The 19,600-nt window shown below is 36.9% G+C and overlaps 1 protein-coding gene across 7 annotated transcripts in view; it reads left to right on the top strand.

The window, feature by feature from the left end:
• Positions 1–19,600, top strand: part of CHRM3 (cholinergic receptor muscarinic 3) — a 540,213-nt gene that overhangs the window by 275,718 nt on the left and 244,895 nt on the right. For 5 of the 7 annotated variants that reach the window (XM_070471018.1, XM_070471017.1, XM_070471020.1 and 2 more), the window contains one exon: positions 9,489–9,591. The exons of the other annotated variants lie outside the window; for them this stretch is intronic. The gene's annotated coding sequence lies outside the window, so the exon portion shown is untranslated. The remainder of the gene's footprint in view (positions 1–9,488; positions 9,592–19,600) is intronic. 7 annotated transcript variants of the gene reach the window in all.

Below are 19,600 nucleotides of genomic sequence, written 5' to 3'. Positions count from 1 at the left end.
TTCTTAACCTTTTTTTTATTGTCCCCCACTCCAGAAACACATACCTCCTGTTACTTTATGAATTGTATTCATATTTTGAGATCTGGCTTAGCTCTCACAGACCATTTCCTTCTTTCTCAATTTATCCTTTATAAATGTATGCATTTCCCACAGCACTGTGGTCCTCACTGCCAAGAACTTGAGCACCACGTTACATAAATACATGGGTGGATGGATGTATGGATGGCTGGCTGGCTGGCTAGATAGACAGACAGACAGATTCACACTATGTATATAGTGTACATACATATATAAAAAACTTTGTATCGTTTTACTTACAACATGATTATCTTTTTGCCTAAATGATAACATAAACTTCCCAAAAGCAAGGAAGATAATTACATTTCTCCACATCCCAGAAACACACTAGTGTATGTATCGTGCTCTTTACCTATTATTTCCTTTGGAATAATTAAATATAAAGCATCTTGGTAAAGAAACAAGTGTAATGTGTTTCTATCCTAGGAATTTTTCTATAGTCAGAAAAATTCTGTAGTCCCTTTTTCTGTAATCAGACTCTTATTTTTTTTTTTAGTCAGACTATTTAAAAATTTTATTCTTTAATTCCTAAGGAGAAACATTTTATAAGAAGATATACTTTTTTTTTTTATTTTTACTTTTTGATCATGTCACGCAGCATGTGGGATCTTAGTTCCCCAACCCAGGATTGAGCCCACACCCTTTGCATTGGAAGCACAGGGTCCTAAACACTGGACCATCAGAAAAGTCCCCAAGAAGATATATTTGAAAAAAGAATGTGTCTAAAGGAAAATGAGAGTTCTACAATAATAGGCTTCTGTGTCGACCCTGTACAACATGTACTCTTAAATATCCTGATCCCTTATTGTTCCAGTTTAACATTAAGAACAATTCTCAGTTTGTCCATAGTGGGCTGGGTTCTGGAGAACAAAGTTCTAATTTATCCCATCAGAGTGTGATTGCAGAGCTTATGTTCTTTGCTGGTAATTAATACATGTTTTTTGGTCCACTCTTGCTCATTAGAAAATCAGTTTGGGGTCTTATTCATAGAAAGAACGGGTAGTTCTAGACATAATAGGAACAGGGGGAAAGCACTATATTCCATTTAATACATCACTAAGAAACTGAAGGGGACATTAATTTCTCTAAAGGCCATTCTTGCCTACATAGTTGAACACTGCCATCTACATTCTTAATCAATTTCCACTTTGACTGACTTCATCTTGGTCTCACTGGAAAATCTATAAAATGATCCATAAAATCTATAAAAATAATGTCAGCATGGAGCCTGTGCACACTCTGTGTTAGCCAGAATCAGGCTCAGCACCTGTGGACCAGAATCCCACTCCTGTGACTAGGAGCCTGGAACCAACTTTCCCTGAAGTTAGCAAGAATCCGAATGTCTTAAAAGGGAAAAAAAAAGGTAGGATGAAAATAATCAAGTCCAGTTTCCTTTCCCTTTTAAATGTTTCGAACTGTCTATTTGTGTTCACTGTGTTGACTTGGTTTCTTTGTTCCATTTGTTTCAATCATCCTGTTAAGCAGACTTCTTAACAAAATGATATTTCTCCATACCTGGCTGTTTCGTTTATTCCTGAAGGGGCCTTTCTTCTGCAGGCCAGGCTTACTGAAATTCATGATCGTTGAATGTAAAGGACCAGACTCAGAAGTTTAACTAATTTTCTCTCAAATTACTCAGGTCTTGACTTAAATGTGTCATGCAGGCTGATTCTATGAAAGTTATTGTTGGCTAAGAGATGAAAGGAGAAAAGTAAAGGACAACATGAAAAGTGTAAAAAAGACACAGAAAGACTTTACACATAATCAGGGGATAAGGATGGGGAGAGTAAGTAAAGTAGACATCTAATGCTAACTAATAGGTTAATAATGTCTTAAATAAATGCAATCCAATAGATGTTTAAAACATTTTAAATTAAAAAATTACAGACATATTCAAAAGTAGAAAAGCATAATCAACCCCCTGTGCTCACCACCTGCCTTCAGGAATTAGTAGCACATGGGCTGCGTATTACTTTCTAGGACACCCTTTTCCCACAGACACTGGATTTGTTTTTAAATTAATTTATTTGGCTGAGCCAGGTCTTAGTTGCAACATGCAAACTCTTACATGCTGCATGTGGGATCTTTGTTCCCTGACCAGGGATCAAACCTGTGCCCCCTGCATTGGGAGTGTCTTGGCCACTGGACCACTGGAGAAGTCCCAACAGGGGATTATTTTAAAACAAATGCAAGATCTGCACATTCCCTAATGTACCTAAATTACTATTTTAAAAATTTTAAAAATGACAAAATATTTTTAAGAGATCAGTTCTGATACAATAAAAGAATAAGCCAGCAAGTAAAATTTAATTTTAATCTCAATATTATATTGAGCTATAATATATATACAATAACAAGCACTCACTTTAACGACATGTTTGGATGAGGTTAAACAAATTTATCTGCCATGTTATTACCACTAAACCAAGTCCTGGTACATTTCCCTCACCACACAAAGTTTGCCTATTGCCCTTCCTAGTCAGCTGACACCCCCTTGCCCTACCCCAGTCCCAGGCCAATACTGTTCTGCTTTCTGACCCTTAGATTTTTTTTCCTAGAGTTTTATAGTAATGCAATCCTCCAATATTCACTTTTGTGTCTGGCTTCTTTTGCTCAGCATAATATTTTTACATGGCGTTGTAATGGTTGCAGTGATTCTTCCCTTTCTCTTGCATTTTTTAATTCCATTGTATGACAATATCAAGGTTTTGCTTTCTACAGTCCATCTGATGGACATTTTTTTTCCAGTTTGAGGCAATTATGAATGAAATTGCTGTGAACATTGATGTATAAGTTTCTGTGTAGACATATATTTTTATCTCTCTTGGGTAAACAGCTCGGAGTAAAATTGCTCAGCTGCTTATTAAGCATATGTTTACCTACATAGTAAGCTGTGAAACTGTCTTCCAAAGAGGTTGTATCATTTTATATTCCCAGCAGCAGTGTAAGAACGCTATAGTTGCTGCACCTCCTTGCCAACATTCTGTAATCAGTTGTTTGAGTGGTATTGTGGCCTCTTATTGTGGTTTTAATTTCCTAGTAACTAACATTGTTGAGCATCTTCTTCATAGTATTCCTGGAATCCTCAGTGATCACCACTTCCTCAGTTCAATGAGGCAATCAAGCTGTGTTTTACTTTCCCTTTCCTGTGCCCACTTTCCAGAAACCTCTTCCAAACAAGGAACCCAGATATAGGTTTTTCTTCTCTTATTGGTTTCCTTTCTCTGTCATCACAGCCCCGTGCTACCTATACCAGTCCCTCAAAATAATTACTTCATTTGTTTTTTATAGTTTTCTAGGGTTTGGGGGGAAATAGGAGAGTGCTAGGTTGTAAGTTATACTCCATCCTTGTATTTTGTCATGGTTATGAGATGAGATCCCAATTACTTTTTGAGAAAGCATCCTCTAGATTTATCAAGGATAGATTGATTAGATTATCAAGAGTCAGCCTCAAAAACTGAAGTCCTATTGTATAGGGGGGAAACCCTTCAATTTATTACATGTAGGCTCACTCTCTGATATTGAGATTATAATACCAAGAAAGAAAAGGAAGACATGACCCCTTGCTGACTCCAAGGAATTCTGCAAAATAAGAATGACTGTGAAAGGAAAGTGACGCAGTCTAATAGGTGCCTCCCAACTTTCTCTCTTGGAGTTTCGGGTCCAGAGAATGAGGTTTGTATTCGTGAGAAGGAGGTGTGTCTAAGACAGGCAGCTCATTCATATGCAGCCCTTTGCCAGCATCATAGTGAACTTAGCAGTGTAACACGGGCAATCGGAGGAAAGCCTCGGAACTTAAGTTCTAGTGTGGCGTGGATAGGACCCTGAAAGGGCTGGAGAGTGTCACTGGGGCTGTGGTGCCATCCCGTAGGAGAAGATGATTCTGATCTGAGGGCTGCAGCACCCCAAGGCTGAAGGTGCATCACGGTCAGACCTCTGAGAAGGGTACACTGTCAGCAAGAGATAAGATGAGGTCAAGTTAAACAGAAATGTCTACCCAACTTGAACTAGTCAAGAAATAACAGATGGCATGCATGCCAGTGGTAAACTTGACTATGTCAGCAGGGTTAGGAGCACCCAGATAAATAAGGAGATCTGTCCCACAAGTCAAAGGAAATAGACAAAGTCATGTTTGGAAATACAAACTATTTCTTCTCTTCTGCATTTATTGAAGCCACACTTCTGTGTGTGTGTGTGTGTGAGTGTGCGCGCACGCGCGCGCCCATGTTGAAAGAGTAGGCAAGGAAGGCTAACACAGAGGCTGGCTTATCCAAAAGAGATTGACCTGTACTTGAATTACACTGAATTTTGCATTTCTCTTTATATTCAAATATATAAACAACTGCCGGGGGAGGGGCAGGGAATGTGGTTTGTGAGATGTACAGACATGGAAGGTAGTAAGTTTGTTTGCTTTCTGAGAGCTCCGGAGCCAGGTAAAGGCCACTGGAGCTTTTACCCCGTTATCTTACTTCCAGAGGGTAGGAGATGTTTTCAAGCAGCAAATGCTAGATATTTACTGTCTAAAGCCAGGAGTGGGACCAAGACTAGAGAGAGATGAATATGATACCATCTGAGACAAATGATGAACACTTGCTAGCTCACCCGTATTCTTAGATAGAGATCAGCAAGCAAAAACTAGCTTTTGCTTCTTCAAAAGTACTTTCTCCCTGCCCTGCTGAGACTAAATGGCTTCTCAGGGGTGGAGGAGGTCTTGTTGAGGAGATGTGTGATGTCTTAATGAAGAAAATGAAGAAATGGGAGATTTCTGCAGCTAGCCAATTTTCCTTAGCTTTTTTTTTTCTTTTAGGAAATGGGACGGAGGGAATGTAAGAAGGTGAAAGCTATGGTACAAAGGGAAAAGACTGTTGATCATAGATCTGTTTAAAATCACATACATTAATGATCATGTTAACAAGTCGTCTTGTTTTTGTAATCTTACCTAATTTTTCTGCAGACTGTCATAAGAAACTGAATTCCACCTTCTGTTAAAATATGTATGTATTTTATCTCAGCATCACCCTAAGTATATCTCCATCTCCAAACTCTTTCCTCCACTATCAAATAGTTAACAGTGTAACAAAATAATATTGTGTGTGCTGGAAACCATTTAACCTTATAAATACATATTCTAAATATATCATGTTTGTGAGTCTGTATTTCTATTGAGTGGGTATTTCAAAAGAGTAAAGCTTTAAAATATATTATGAGAATGGGGTTAAGGTTTTTTAATGCATTCATAACTACTCTACCCTAGTACCACAATTTTCTTTATCCTGGTCCTGTGGATAGTATTTATTCACATATATATTTTGTACCTATTTATAATCAGAACATACAATTTTATATACCACTTTCTTTGTATTGTGACTTAATTATTACTTTCATGGCAACTTAATATACTCTGGAGTTAATATGCCCATATGTTCTTAGATGCCCTGCTGTGGGATACACAAATAGTTTCTATTATTTACTATTATGAATAATGCTGCAATGACATTTTCCTGATTTTGAATTGTTTGCTTGGGATAATTTGTGAGTGGATAACAAGGTCCAAAGATATTAATATATTTAAGGACTCTAAATATAGGTATGAGTGAGGCAGTGATTCAGTGGGCTGTACGTATGTATAGTACAACTGAAATATGGGAGTCTATCAATTGTTTTCCCAATTATCTCAGCTGCATTTTATTATTTATAATTGTATTTAATGCAATCTAGTTAATGCAATAAGAAGGCCACTTCTTGTTGTGTGTTGTGTGTTAGCCTATCAAAAAAAATATAATTTCTCTATTTGTAAACTAGTGACAGTGATATTTCTTCATAAAGCTGTTGAAATGATTAGAGGAATTCATCAATGCCTCATGTATTCGCGCCACAAAGGAAATTATTAATTTTCCTTCCCTCTGTCTGTGGCTCCCTCATTTAGTCCATCAACCCTCCTGCTCCTGACTCCTTCTTCAATGGATTAAACATTCAAGTTCTTTTTGTACAAATTTTCATAGGACCCGATTTCTCATTCCAGAGTTTATAGGAGCTAGTTGTCAGGTTTCTGCAGAGAACCAATCTCTACCATGCCAGCAAGTGCTGAATTATACCACAGATCACAGAGGTCAGATCTATCAAATCTATCAAAACCCCTTGAATTTCCTAACTGTCCATACAAACAAGGGGGAAATATACTCAGAATAAAATTGTTCCATAAATTGCTCATTTTAGAATTTTGTGTGTAGTTCAATTTCTATTTATGTGACTTGTCCAGGTTTTCTTCCTTTAGGTTGCTCAGAGGTATTCTGATTTGCTTATTTGCTTCTTTGTTTTGGTTTCGGGTAATGTTTCTGCTTCATCTGCTCTCTGCTGCCAGTACCCAGGAACAAGCTTACTTCTATGGTAGCAAGTGTGGTTTGTCAAGCAACTGAAACACAAGAGCATTGCTGCAAGTTGCATATCTGGATGGTGATGTCAGTTGGATTTTGTCTGTCTTACATCTAATGTCTGTCTCTTTTCTAGGCATTATTGCTCATCTGTTGCCTGGGATTGGTTTCTAAAAGCCTCTGTAGCAGAAACTGCCTTGTTAAGCAACCATGCTTCTTTAAAGCTAAAATAATTCCTAATATGTTATAAGGTCTCAGGAAGCCTATAACAGGCATACCATTTCTCAACTGGAAAAGCATTGAAAATAAAAGCTTATATCCTATTTCATGAGGGCAAGGAGATTTGGGGGCTACCACAAGATTTTCCAGGCTCACTTTCATGGTGAGAGATTGAACTGAGTAAGATGTATTCTAAGCAGTTTCACTTTAGGAGTTTGGAAGAGGAAAAGTGGGAGGAGGAGGAGGAAGAGGAAAGAAAAAATTCCTCTCCAGTCTTTCCAACCTCAGCAGCTATATTTCTTGTTCCTTGGAGAACATCACAGGCCCTCTTTAGATTTTGTCCTTACATAAGTATGTGTCATAGACAAGATTTCTCCATTTTTATATTACTAAACCTGCATTTCCCCTATCTCTGTGCTGGCTCTCCCCATTTTCATATGTTACAAATGAGCGCTGCCCTCTTTTCCTCTCTGAATAAATGCAGTAATCCAACCTCTGACCACAGTGCAAAGCCCTTTTATCCACTCACTACATCAGCAAAGTTATTAAAGTGCTGATGAAGTCAAAAGCAAAAACCAGGAGGCCTGAGTGAGGCTCATATGTAACAGTTACAAACACAGAGGGCATCTAAGGATCAGAGCTGAATGTAGACAACCACCAGATTCTCCACAGTTGCTGGATGGTACACAGTTGCCAGTGTTGCCTTCAATATGGCTGTACCAAGAAGTCTTTTTTTAAACATATCAAAACCCAGGGGATGAAACCACATGAACTAGTCATAATCTTTCTACCCCATGCTTGCTTTCCTAAAACTAGAAACAGAAAAGGTGATGGTGGCAACACTTTGGTTGTGCCTGGAGCCCGAACTGGAGCAATTGCCTGGAGCAATCAGGAAAACATATGTCATGAAATAGGATATCATTCCACATGCTACACACACCCCTGTCCCTGCACAGAGTGGGGACTAAACTTGTCTACATGAATCAATTTTTTCCCCAATTATATGGTTTTCTTTTAGTTTCTTTTATTAACATTTTGTGTTGAATATAGTTGATTTGCAATGATTCAGTGAACAGCAATGATTATGTTTTATTTACATATATATGTGTATACACACAATATATATATATATATATATAGCATATATATATATGAAATTTTTCAGATTCTTTTCCATTATAGGTTATTGCACAGTATTGAGTAAAGTTCCCTGTGCTACACAGTAGGTCCTTGTTTATCTAATTTATATAGTAGTTCATATCTGTTAATTGCAAATTCCCAATTTATCCCTCCCCCTCATTCCTTTCTTGTAACCATAAGTTTGTTGCCTATATCTATGAGTCTTATTTCTGTTTTGTAAAGAAGTGTATTAGTCATGGGCTTTCCTGATGATTCAATGGTGAAGAACCTGCCTGCCAGTGCAGGGGAGGCAAGTTTGATCCCTGGGTCGGAAAGATCCCCTGCAGAAGGAAATGGCAACCCTCTCAAATACTCTTGCCTGGGAAATCTCGTGGACAGAGAAGCCTGACAGGTTACAGTCCATGGGGTCGCGAAAGAATCAGAAACGACTTAGTTTCTGTAACGCCAACAGCAACATCAACAGTATTACTCAGTCATTAAAAAGAATGAAATAGTGCCATTTGCAGCAATGGGTAGACCCAGAAATTGTCATATTAAGTAAAGTGAGTCAGACAGAGAAAGACAAATATCACATGATATCACTTACATGCAGAATCTAAAAGAGTGAACTTATTTATACAAATCACTTTCTGGTCTTGGGTGGGCCCCTCAACCTTTTGAGTCCAGGATGAGATGACATGTGTACAGGAGTTAGGGAATAGTTTCAAATTGTATACAGTTATTTGGGTGGGTGCTTGTGTTTGTACTGTTGGGCTGATTTATGGTTATTTAAATCTATAAAAGGATGTTCTGCCATTTCCTTTGTTCATGTTCTATTCCCTCACGTTATTGTAGACCCGATATAAGGCAGCTTTCAGAACATGCCATTCTCCCTCACAGCTTCCTGTGTTTGAACATGCTGCCTGAATAATACCCTTCTCCCCGCACCTCGCCTCCATCTCCCTTTGTCTGTCTGTTCTTCTACTCACCATTCAGGCTTAGCTTAAAGACCCTCTGCTTTCTGTCTCACCCATGGGTCCTGTCTGCGCTGTGAACACATGACTTCTTCCTCAGGGTTGCTGTGGGTCCAAGTGTGGCCTTTCCTACTCGAGTGGACTTGGGTTTTTAAGGGCAGGACCAAATCTTATTCATTTTCTCAACCCAATATCTGGTTCTTGTTATCTACTCAGTAAATATTGATCAGAATGATGAGTGAATGTCAGATACTCACCACCATGAAAGAAATTGTTCTAGTCAGGTTCATGATTCTTCACTAATTTGCTATGAAACTTGTGAAAGAAATGACACTCAAACTTTCTATATGTGATGTAAATATATGCGCCTTATGTGCATATTTTAATAGGGAAGCTTATAAAGTACTCCTAGTTATTGAAAGTTTCAAACTGAGAACATGTGACCATATGACAGTCTGTGAGATGTGTCACTGGTGGAGAAGTACGTTACACAAGTCGCTTCCCTAGTAACTGCTGTGGATCACTCCTGTGGCAGGATGCTAACAGTTATTGTGGGATGAAAAGGTTTCTTGATGAAATTCATTTGGGGAAACACTGGAATAAATCTCCATTTATGAAACCTATCATTTCATTAAAATGCCATCTCACAATCCAGTGGTCCCAAGTTTCCTGCTGCTTCTTTTTTCTTGTTTTAGATTTGTTTACTCCTCCTTTGTCTGGTTTTCAGCTTTCGTGGTGACATGGCATCTGGTTTCTTTCTACAAGGAAAGTTCAGCACACAGCACAGTCATTGATACATTGGATTGGTTTGAGGATCCTACCTGGAGTAGGTATGTAAGACTCCCAGTGTTTGCTTTCTCATCCTTTGAATACCCACGGATGTTATATCCATTTATGCTTTTCTTATTGTTGATTAAGAATGGAATTTGTTCTGAAGAGTAAACAGTGTATTAGAGATCTTTGTCTTTTCTGCTTAGAGCATGTTTTATAATACGACCTACGAGACTCCCCAACACCCTTCCATTTCCTTTGTTGTGTGATTGATACAAATTAAAAATACGTTCATGCCAGTATAGAATGGAAATTCTATGCTCATATGGCTCTGGAAATAATGGAATTTAATATATAACTCTGTGGAACTCAAGTATATGAAATATGACAGATCCCCTGGTATGTTTATAAATACAGTATCCAAAAGTCTAAAGTCTAACAGAAAGATGTAACTTTTTTTCCAAAATTAGTCCAGTCTTAGACAAACCCAAGTACCAAATTTTGAACCAAATGACTGCACATGGGATTTAATTAATGATTATTTGATGCTCTTAGTTTTTGTGACCAGTATTCCCATGGTATAAAATGACACAAATATGACATAAAGGCAAAAAATACAGTATTTGAAGGTGTTATTTTTTATAAGTTATCTTGAAGGGGATATTCTGAAATTAGATTCTTATGAGATATAAGCTGTGTAGCTCCTGATTTAATTCAGTCCTGACTACTTTGATGAGTGCTCTGTGTATGTGTGTGTGTTGCGGGGGTTGTGGGGGACTAGTATGTTAGCTCTAAGAGCTACTTGATTATAAGTTTCATTGCTTTGTTGTATTCAATTTTCCAAAATATTTTTGGAAATATTGTAGACTTTTTGAAATTTTGGTATGTATTTAGAAAAGTGTCCAGTCTGTATAAATTGTATTTTCAAAAGTAAAGCTGCCCTGCCCAATCCTCCTTCCCAGAATGTCTACTGAGAACCACACTTAGGAAGTAGCGTAGCCTGGAGACTTAATCAGATATAACCTATGACCTTGGGGGGAAAAATGTTATGCTGTACTCCTTAACCCATGACCTTGGGAAAAAATGTGTTGCTTCCTTAGGAAGAGGGAGGGAGAGAGAGGGAAGGAGATAGAAAGAGAGGGAAGGAGGGAGAAAGTGAATTCACAATTACAATATGCCAAATACTCTAGGTCATCTTTATTCTTAATAAGGTCTCAAGCAACTAATTGATGTGTTTCCCTGAGTCTCCAGAGAATTTATCTTCTACATTATCTGAAAGTCTTAAATCTATAATTAAAGTTTAACCTTCCCGATTTAAGGCAGCAGTTGCAGCTAGTCACCAGCATGTTCAGCTCCCTTAGGTTGTTTATTTTATAGGGTTTTTTTTTTTTTTTTGGCTTGACACAAAATTAATATATCAATACATGTGTTTAAAAAATGCTAATCAAAAAATTAGAAGAGTTCACATAAAAATCTGGGCTTCCCATATTCTTTCTCTGGAAATGAATTAAATTAGTTGCTTGTACCCAAATTCTAGATGTCATACAAATTACCTCCCTCATCTTAACCTCTCCACAGCTAACCCATTAAGTCCTTCAAAGCCTTGCTGTGACCACCCAGTGGTTCTCAGCCCTCACTGTGAAAAGACAATTTCCTGGGTGCTTAGGCTGTACCTAGAAAATTAAGCCAATAGTTCTGAGTGTAGAGCTGGGCTTCAAAACTAGAAAGTTCTTCAGATGATTCTGATATGCAACCAAGGTTTAGAACCACTGCCCTAACATTTTCCTCTGTCCCTATATGGCAATGGCCATGCCCCGAGTCCAAGCCATACTCACCACTTTCTGGTCTTAACAGTTTTCTTCCATCATCGCTAAATCACCTTCTCCTTTCTGTTCTCATCTTTGTTCAGTTCCATCCCCACGCAACAGCCAGAGTCACTGTTTCAGAATTGAGACATACCTAGTTAATGCATGCTTAAACCTCTTCAATAATAATAACAATAATGATAACAGCTGATGAGAATCTTTGATACCTTGGTTAAATGAAGAATCTGAGTTGAAGCTGTTAGGATTAAGTCATTGGAGAATTAAATATCAGAAGCAAATGCAGGTGGCCCACAGGAAGCCTGTTGCCTAATCTGACAGTATCATCTGCCTGCCTACCCCTACAGGCCGTGACCCATGGGCCAAAAGCGTCCCTGACTTTTACAAATTGCCACCCAATCAGTGTCCTGATGTCACACTGCTGCCAGGAGCAAAGGGGGTTTATAGCCTGGCAGTGACAGTATTATAAGATTAATGCTAGCGCACAGCCACCAGTGTTTATTAAATGTCACTTCTTCCTAGTTGTATGATCCACCCAGCAAAGTAAGTTGCTGCTAGTAAATTTTTAGGCGTACTAACTGAACTAGGGATGTGTATTTGTCAGGGTTACTAGTTATACATGGAATCATCTCTTGCTGCTCTGACACACAGTTCCTCCTTGTCACCAAAAAATAACATCAATCCAGTTATTTATTTGAGCTGCAGTGGAGACTTTTCTTTTTCCAAATGACTGTGTAATGGTGCTGTGGGCCATAGAGGTAGTTACTGGAGTCTTTCCTTTAGACTCCTCCCAACCCATAACTGGAGATGGTATGCTTCCCATTGCAAGGGAAGAAGATAAGGTGGCACAGAAGATTTTCATAAAAGACATCTTCTGACATATTGTGATGTTATTTTATTCTGAGTTTAAAAATAAATCAATAAATACAAACTGCTTTGAAGCTGAGTGGAACTTGTGTCCATGTGAGTACCTCTTGTGCACACGGTAATCAAGTTTTATTTCATACAAGTGACAATTATTTTCTTCAATATAAAACCATCAATGCTTCACTACTGACGTTATAAAAAGTTCAAGGAGTTGTGTTAAGACAAAAATGTGCCTATGGCATTCAGGTAAGAGACCAATAAAGATGTTGTAGCCTGAGGTGCTGAATTAATGCCTGAGACACAGTCATCCACTTTACCTTAGGGTCCTAGCTTACCCAAATAATATGCCTGGGCAGAGCTGTCTTACATCTAAAGAAACAATTGACATTTCACTTCTTTCCTAAATGTTTATTTTGGAGGACAAGTGGAAAACAAAATACAGAGAGAGGCACAAGCACATACTCACTAAGCACCCCTAGAGTTTAATTCCTCTGTCCACAGAATTCTCCAGGCAAGAATGCTGGAGCGGGTAACCATTCCCTTCTCCAGGGGATCTTCCTGACCCAGGGACTGAACCCAGGTCTCCTGCATCGCAGGCAGGTTCTTTACTCTCTGAGCCACCAGGGAAGCCCCAAATACAGGACAGTGCTTGTTAATGAGATGCCTTTGTTTTTCCTTTGGGAATCAAGATGAACTGACCATGTGTATAATTTTTCTTTGTGGGGAATAGGTTTATAATAAGGCCACAGATTCTTTTCATGCCATTTTAGAAATCGCTTGAAAGGATTTGGGCAGTAATGACCATTATGTTTTAAGGTTTTACATTAGGACATGGAAATCTTTTCCAGTAAGATAAATCCATTTTTCTAAATTCTTTGTATCACTGAGTGCCTGGGATTTGGACAGAGGGTCTGTCTTATTGTCACCACATGAAACAGCTATTGAGAAGGAAATTAATGTGTTTGAAATGAACCCTGGGTTAAGCATAGCTCACATTGTATTTCTACTATTATTTTTCACTTGCCATTAATTCACTTTAATCAGAGAAGTTCCCTAAACTAATTAGGATTCATTTTTAAAAATCTAAAGTAAAAGGTAAATGTATCCTATATTTATTTTAGGGCAGGAACAACAGGGATGCTGGATTGATTGTGAAGATATGTATTATGTTATATGTATATATCAAATAACTTCAAAAATATGCATGTTTGTCATAGATATTTGCTATTATATCAAACTTTTTCTTATTCCTATCATTCCTCTAGCACTTTGTGTTGACTTTTGAGAATGAACATTTTGGAACAAAAGATATATTCTTCCAGGATCCTGCATGCTTGAACCATATTAGACTTTAGTAAATGTTTGTGCAATGAATGATGAATAATGCAAATGTGTTTTAATTTTAGATACAAGCAGATGAAATTGTACCGAAGCTAGGAACTGACTTAGCCAGTGAACTAGATATATAAAATAATGACCAATAAAAATGGTAATTCATCAGAGCTGATATTATATCTGGTATGCTCTGTGGAAGCAGAGAGAGATGGGCATCATTTTTAAAGGATTTGGACAAAGTCAAAGGGCCAGCAAATCTAATATTTTGGTGAGCAGCTCATCCTGATTTCATTAAGGCATGGCTGTTCACTTCCCTTTCTCCTTCACTGAAGTTTTCATCTTTAAAATGTTTTTTAACTGCCATGCTAAGAGGGTGTTCTAGTTTAAAGACTCCTGTTTCAGGTACCTTATCTTTAAAAACTTTGCTAGGGGCATGTGGGGCATTAAGAGTAAAATACTACAGTATCTTGGTAAATACTAGTCTAGTACAGAAACAGCTGCACTTACAACTGAGCAGAGCCTAGTGTTGTCTGGTCAGGCAATATGCCGCCAAAGTAAACTCTCTAGGAAGTGCTTGAATTAGTCCTATGCCTCCATCTACTTATCTATTCAATCTTTGACTTTTCTTGGCAAAGCTCAGACCAGTTAAAATCCATATGCTTTGCATTGCTTCACTTTTGCATTTTAGAAAATGAGTAGATGGTCCAAATGGCTGTGATGATCATATTAGCCCTTCATACATAAAATTATTTTTCTCAGAAGGATATGAAATTTCACTTGAAATTAAGTTGTTTTCTTAATATCACAACATACTGTGCCTCAAGGATAAGTAATTTCATATATTTAGGATCCTTCAATTATATTCCCATATTGGAGAGATACTTAAATTATTTTACTTTATCTGAATATTAATAATATGATCAATGATAACTTTGATTATAAGTATTCTGAAATTGGAAACATCCCCATATTTAACTTAGCCACCTTAATGTTCAAACTTGTCTCTCTTTATATTATTAGATTTTTTTCCTTTAAACATTTTCTTTTTTTTTTTTCATTTATTTATATTAGTTGGAGGCTAATTACTTTACACTATTGTAGTGGTTTTTGCCATCCTTTAAACATTTTCATTCTCCACTGTTCACTTGTTTGTGAATAATGTGTCTGTACTCTGCTTTTTTATACTTTAAAATAATTTAGATAGATTATTAAAAGATGAATGAAATAGAAAATTAAGGCAGAATAATTATCAATGAAATAGAAAATTAAGAAATAACAAATATAAATAAAACTGTAGAATCAAGAGAAATAAATATCAATCACAATTAGGCAGACCAACAGTTGCTGTGTTGATCATCAGACTTGACTCTAGGTTTACTGGGGACTAAAGCCAAATTTTGTTGAAAAAAAGATATATTTGCCTAACATTAAAATACTCATTCTGTAAAAAGAGAAATTACATACCTGATAGGAATAGAAGGGAAAAGAGTATTTATCATACTATGGGACCATTGGACCCATATTTGAGGATCATGAATGGAGGAATGAGATATAGCTATCCTGAACTATGTGTATTTATCATCAGCCTCTTTTTATTTGTGTTTATGGTTGTGTTTCACAGACAATTGAAACAAGACCATTGAAGTCTGAATTTATATGGTGAATTCCATTGGCCTTTGAACCTCAATGTGCTCAGAGATCTTGAATTTGTTTTTTGTTTTTTACCACTATCAACACTAAATTTTAAATGCTGTTTTATGAAATCAAGTAGAAGCTATAGTTGCAAAATTGTTGACTAGGGTCTCACAAAAGTTGAGCATTTTATTGATTTAAATTTTGGTAGTTTTTTCCTTTGGCATAAAATTATGTGTTTGCCTAACACTGTTTTTATTTATGATATTCGCTACTACCTTATATGTGTATCTTTAATTTCTTACTCTTTGAGCTTTTGGGGAAAAAAAAATAAGTCTATATTTTCTTTGAGACCGTTGAACTAAGAGAATAAATGTATTAGTCACTCAGTCGTGTCTGACTCTCCGTGACCCCGTGGACTGTAGCCCACTAGGCTCCTCTGTCCATGACTTCTCCAGGCCGGAATGGGTTGCCGGAATGGGTTGCCATTTAAGTGCTGCTTATTTTCTGAGATAGCAACTTTGTGGATTCATGGCACAAGCTTTATATCGTTGTCCTGCTCTTGAAATCTACCTGATTTTAAATCTTCTATCAAATCCTTTGCAATATAAAAATTGTTGTGGTTAATATTCTAAAAGCATGGCATACAATTTAATTATTTTAAACAGAAAAAAGAAGTCATATTTTGCAAGCAACATTCTGTAGGATAAAGGGAGTTAAGAATGCCTAGTATCATGGATTCTGGTCTTAAAAGATTGAAGACATTTTCAGTTTGAAAACCTAGCAGATGTAGATCTATTTTAAAAAGTCATTTAAAAAATAAATCTCTATCTTCCTGGTAAGTGACTTATATAATTATATTAACATATAGCTTATTTCCAAATACTGCATTATAAACTACACATAGTAGTAAAAAAACAATGATGGCAAATAGAACCAAGTAATGAGTGGCCAAAATCCCAACTTAAGTTATACTTCCATGAGTTACTTATCACTTTGAGGGTATTCTGAATTAACCTCTGGTTGTAAAATATTTAGTTCCTATTTAGAAAAAAAAAGATTTTAAAAAATGTGAGAGCCCGTTTCAGAGTTGTGAACAAAATATGATCCTGGTGGTGCTGAAAGCTATCTTTCTGGGACATTTTTCAACTAACAAAAACTGTTTCAAACTAAACTGATTATCTGTACTCTGCAAAGCAATTGACACAGTTGAGTCTCCCCTTTAATCTGCTGGCCCATCTCACATTTACAAGGCACTGTCATGGGCCAGTCCCTCTTTGAGTCCCCTAACACATATCTCTTCAGAATATCTTATTTAATCTTCAGAGTCACCCTGTGAGATAAGTAGTAGCCTTTCTTTACATATAACAAAGAAAAATGTGTTAGAGAGAAATAATGTCATGAATCATTCCTATCTGCCTTACTAATAAGAAGGATAAACTGTGATACCAGAACTTATTCTTTTTTAAAGCATAACCCTTTTTCTCTAAACCAGTGCTTCTCAATCAGAATGATTTTGTTCCCTAGGAGGATATTGGGCAATGTGTGAAACCGTGTTTGGTGTTCATAACAGAGGAGGAAACTCAACTGGTTTCGCAACTGAGTTTCTGTGAAAGGTCATATAATCTACTCTCCTCCATGACTCCTGTATATACTCCTCACTCCACTGTGTGTTTCCTGAAAATTATACAGGAAATTGCTTGCATCTCCTCATCACTCTGCCTGGAGTACACTGAACCTCCTTTCCTGCCAAATGTTTGTCCATTTTCAAGATCCAAATGAAACCTCCATGGTCCATTGATGTCTTTCCCTATGCCCTACTCATCTTCTCCCCAGGCAGAGTTCACCATGTTCTTCCCCCAACCCCTGCTAGCTTCATGGTTGCCTAGCACTTATAGCTGTGTATTGGAACTTATTGATTTTCTTGATTGTTTTCCCCTAAGACTGAATTCTTTGAGGACTGTCACCAATATCCTATTCATCATAGTATTTCCTAATGGCAGTACAAATGAGTCACTAAACAAATGCTTTATTGTATATTAAATAAATACTAAGTGATCCATGAATCCCTCCTGATTTATCATTCCCTAGCAGCTAGGGAAATGATGCAATAAATTAATTTGCCCAGTAGTCTGGAGCATCCAAAAAGATTGGGAATGAGTTTCATTAACTTGAGCTTTCACACTCTCGCCCTTTTTTAGTTGGGAAAAAGGCCAAATAGAGAAAAATGTAGTGTTTCAGAAGGTGACTCCAAAAACTTTAATACTTTTAAAAGATGTAATGTCTTTCACTACACTTTCTTATTAATTAAAGTTCACATTCCACTTATTAATATAGGAACTTGGAAAAATTTAAGGTGTTAAGAAAAAAAGCTATCACTTAAGGCCAAATATTGTCCATTTGTTAAATAAAATTGTATTGATTGCCTAATATGTGCTGGGTTACCTGGAACATTATTTTGGATTTTTTTACTAATACTGTATTTTAATAATTATAGTAATTTGGAGGAAAATCAATGAGTTGTGAGATGTGTTTTCTAATGCCCTAGAATAAATAATTGGTTTGCTTTTGCTAAGAAAGTATCTACATGTTTTATATTTGATCTCTGACTTTATTTGCTAATAATTTTTTTAATGGAAGCTGATGTTACCAGTGTACCTCTGATGCTGGGTTCAGAGATTATTCATCAGTATTGTTTCTGTGAGGGAATGTTCCAGAACAATAACATCGTGTAGTAATATCAGAGCATCATCTTTATGAGTAAATTAGAGCATACTGATACTTATAATAGATATACTTTAAAAAAACATTTCACTACATCGTTAAATCCATTCTAAGTTTCAAACTGTTTAGAATGGAACAGGAAACAAACCTGCGGTCTTCATATCACAAAGTTATAAAAAACCTGTCTTTAGTAATGTAAATGTGACCTCTTTTAATCAGTTGCACTTAAGAAATATATATGCATGCATGCTAAATCTCTTCAGTTGTATTCGACTCTTTGTGACTCTGTGACCATAGCCTTCCAGGCTCCTCTGTCCATGGGATTCTCCAGGGAAGAATACTGGAGTGGGTTGCCATGCCCTCCTCCAGGGGATCTTCTCGACCCTGGGATCCGACTCTCATCTCTAAATGTCTCCTGCATTGGCAGGCGGGTTCTTTACCACTAGCGCCACCTTATATTCTTACCACCATCAAATACTACTGTTAGTGCGTCATGCCATGCTTAGTGCTTTACAGTAACCCATAAACTCTCTGCTTCTAAAGTGGTTGCCAGTCTGAAAAAAAAAATTTTTTTATACCTTCTTTTACTTTAAAAAAAAAATATATATATATATATTGTAATACTTTTTCACTGAGCTATTTGCAGAAGGGACTGGTAACTGGTAACTAATAATGTATATAATTAGTGTATAACTCTGTGTGTGTGTGTATGTATGTGTATTTCCCATTAACTTAAACACATTGTCTTGGGTTTTTCCCTCAAATATTTTACCATACAAAGATCCAAAGACTTTTTTTTTTTTTCAATTTTATTGAAACTCCATTCTCGGGGCAATATTTAATGTTTTATTTTCTGTCTATTTGAATTCTAAGATTATCCTTTAAGACTTACAGTGTTCTATGTTGGTGTATCTATGGTTTAGCAGTACTTCCACGTAGTAAGCAGTATAGTTGATGTAAGCATGAGTTTTGCACTCAGCAGCTCTGGATTCAAGACCTGGATTAAAACCTACAAATTGTGTTTCCCTGTCTCGACTTATCACATCCTCTGATTTCCCATTCATTCTGCCAATAAGGGTCATCAGGCCTACTTTATGAACAGACTCTGTTGAAAGGATTCAATTAGATATGAGAGGAATGCCTGGCTATGGTAAGAGTTTGGAGAATGGTGATTTTAATTCAGACCTCACCAAGGCCCTTACTGGTTCAAATTTACATCAAAGCGAGAGACATAAAATGAAAAAATGAAAAAAGTGATGTCCCCAGAGACTGTGAAATGTCTTAACTCCAGGTCACACAGCTTTTATATGCCAGAGTGAGGGCTCCCCACCAACAGACCAACAGGAGACCTGACTGATCTTTACATACTTCACATTCTGACACATAATATGTAAGCATTCCAGAAACAATGAGTAAGTGAGTTTTAAGAATTCCTGTGGAGGACTAAAGTCACAGATGAGTGCATGGAGAGTGAGCTACACTAGTGTAGCACATGCTAGTCTTTTTGCTGAGGATGTGTTGTTTACACACCCCATGGTCAAGAATCCTATAATATTTGTTTTCTGCTGCCAGTACTTAAGAGGGGGCCTCGAGTAGACACTTAATACATCTTTGTTTAATTACTAAATAAGTAAATAGATGAACTCAAAAAGCTGATAATTAATTTTTAATTAATATGTTTTTAACT

The sequence above is a fragment of the Odocoileus virginianus genome, chromosome 7, assembly GCF_023699985.2.
Source record: "Odocoileus virginianus isolate 20LAN1187 ecotype Illinois chromosome 7, Ovbor_1.2, whole genome shotgun sequence".
NCBI classification, from domain to species: domain Eukaryota; kingdom Metazoa; phylum Chordata; class Mammalia; order Artiodactyla; family Cervidae; genus Odocoileus; species Odocoileus virginianus.
This window is presented reverse-complemented; position numbering and strand designations above follow the sequence as displayed.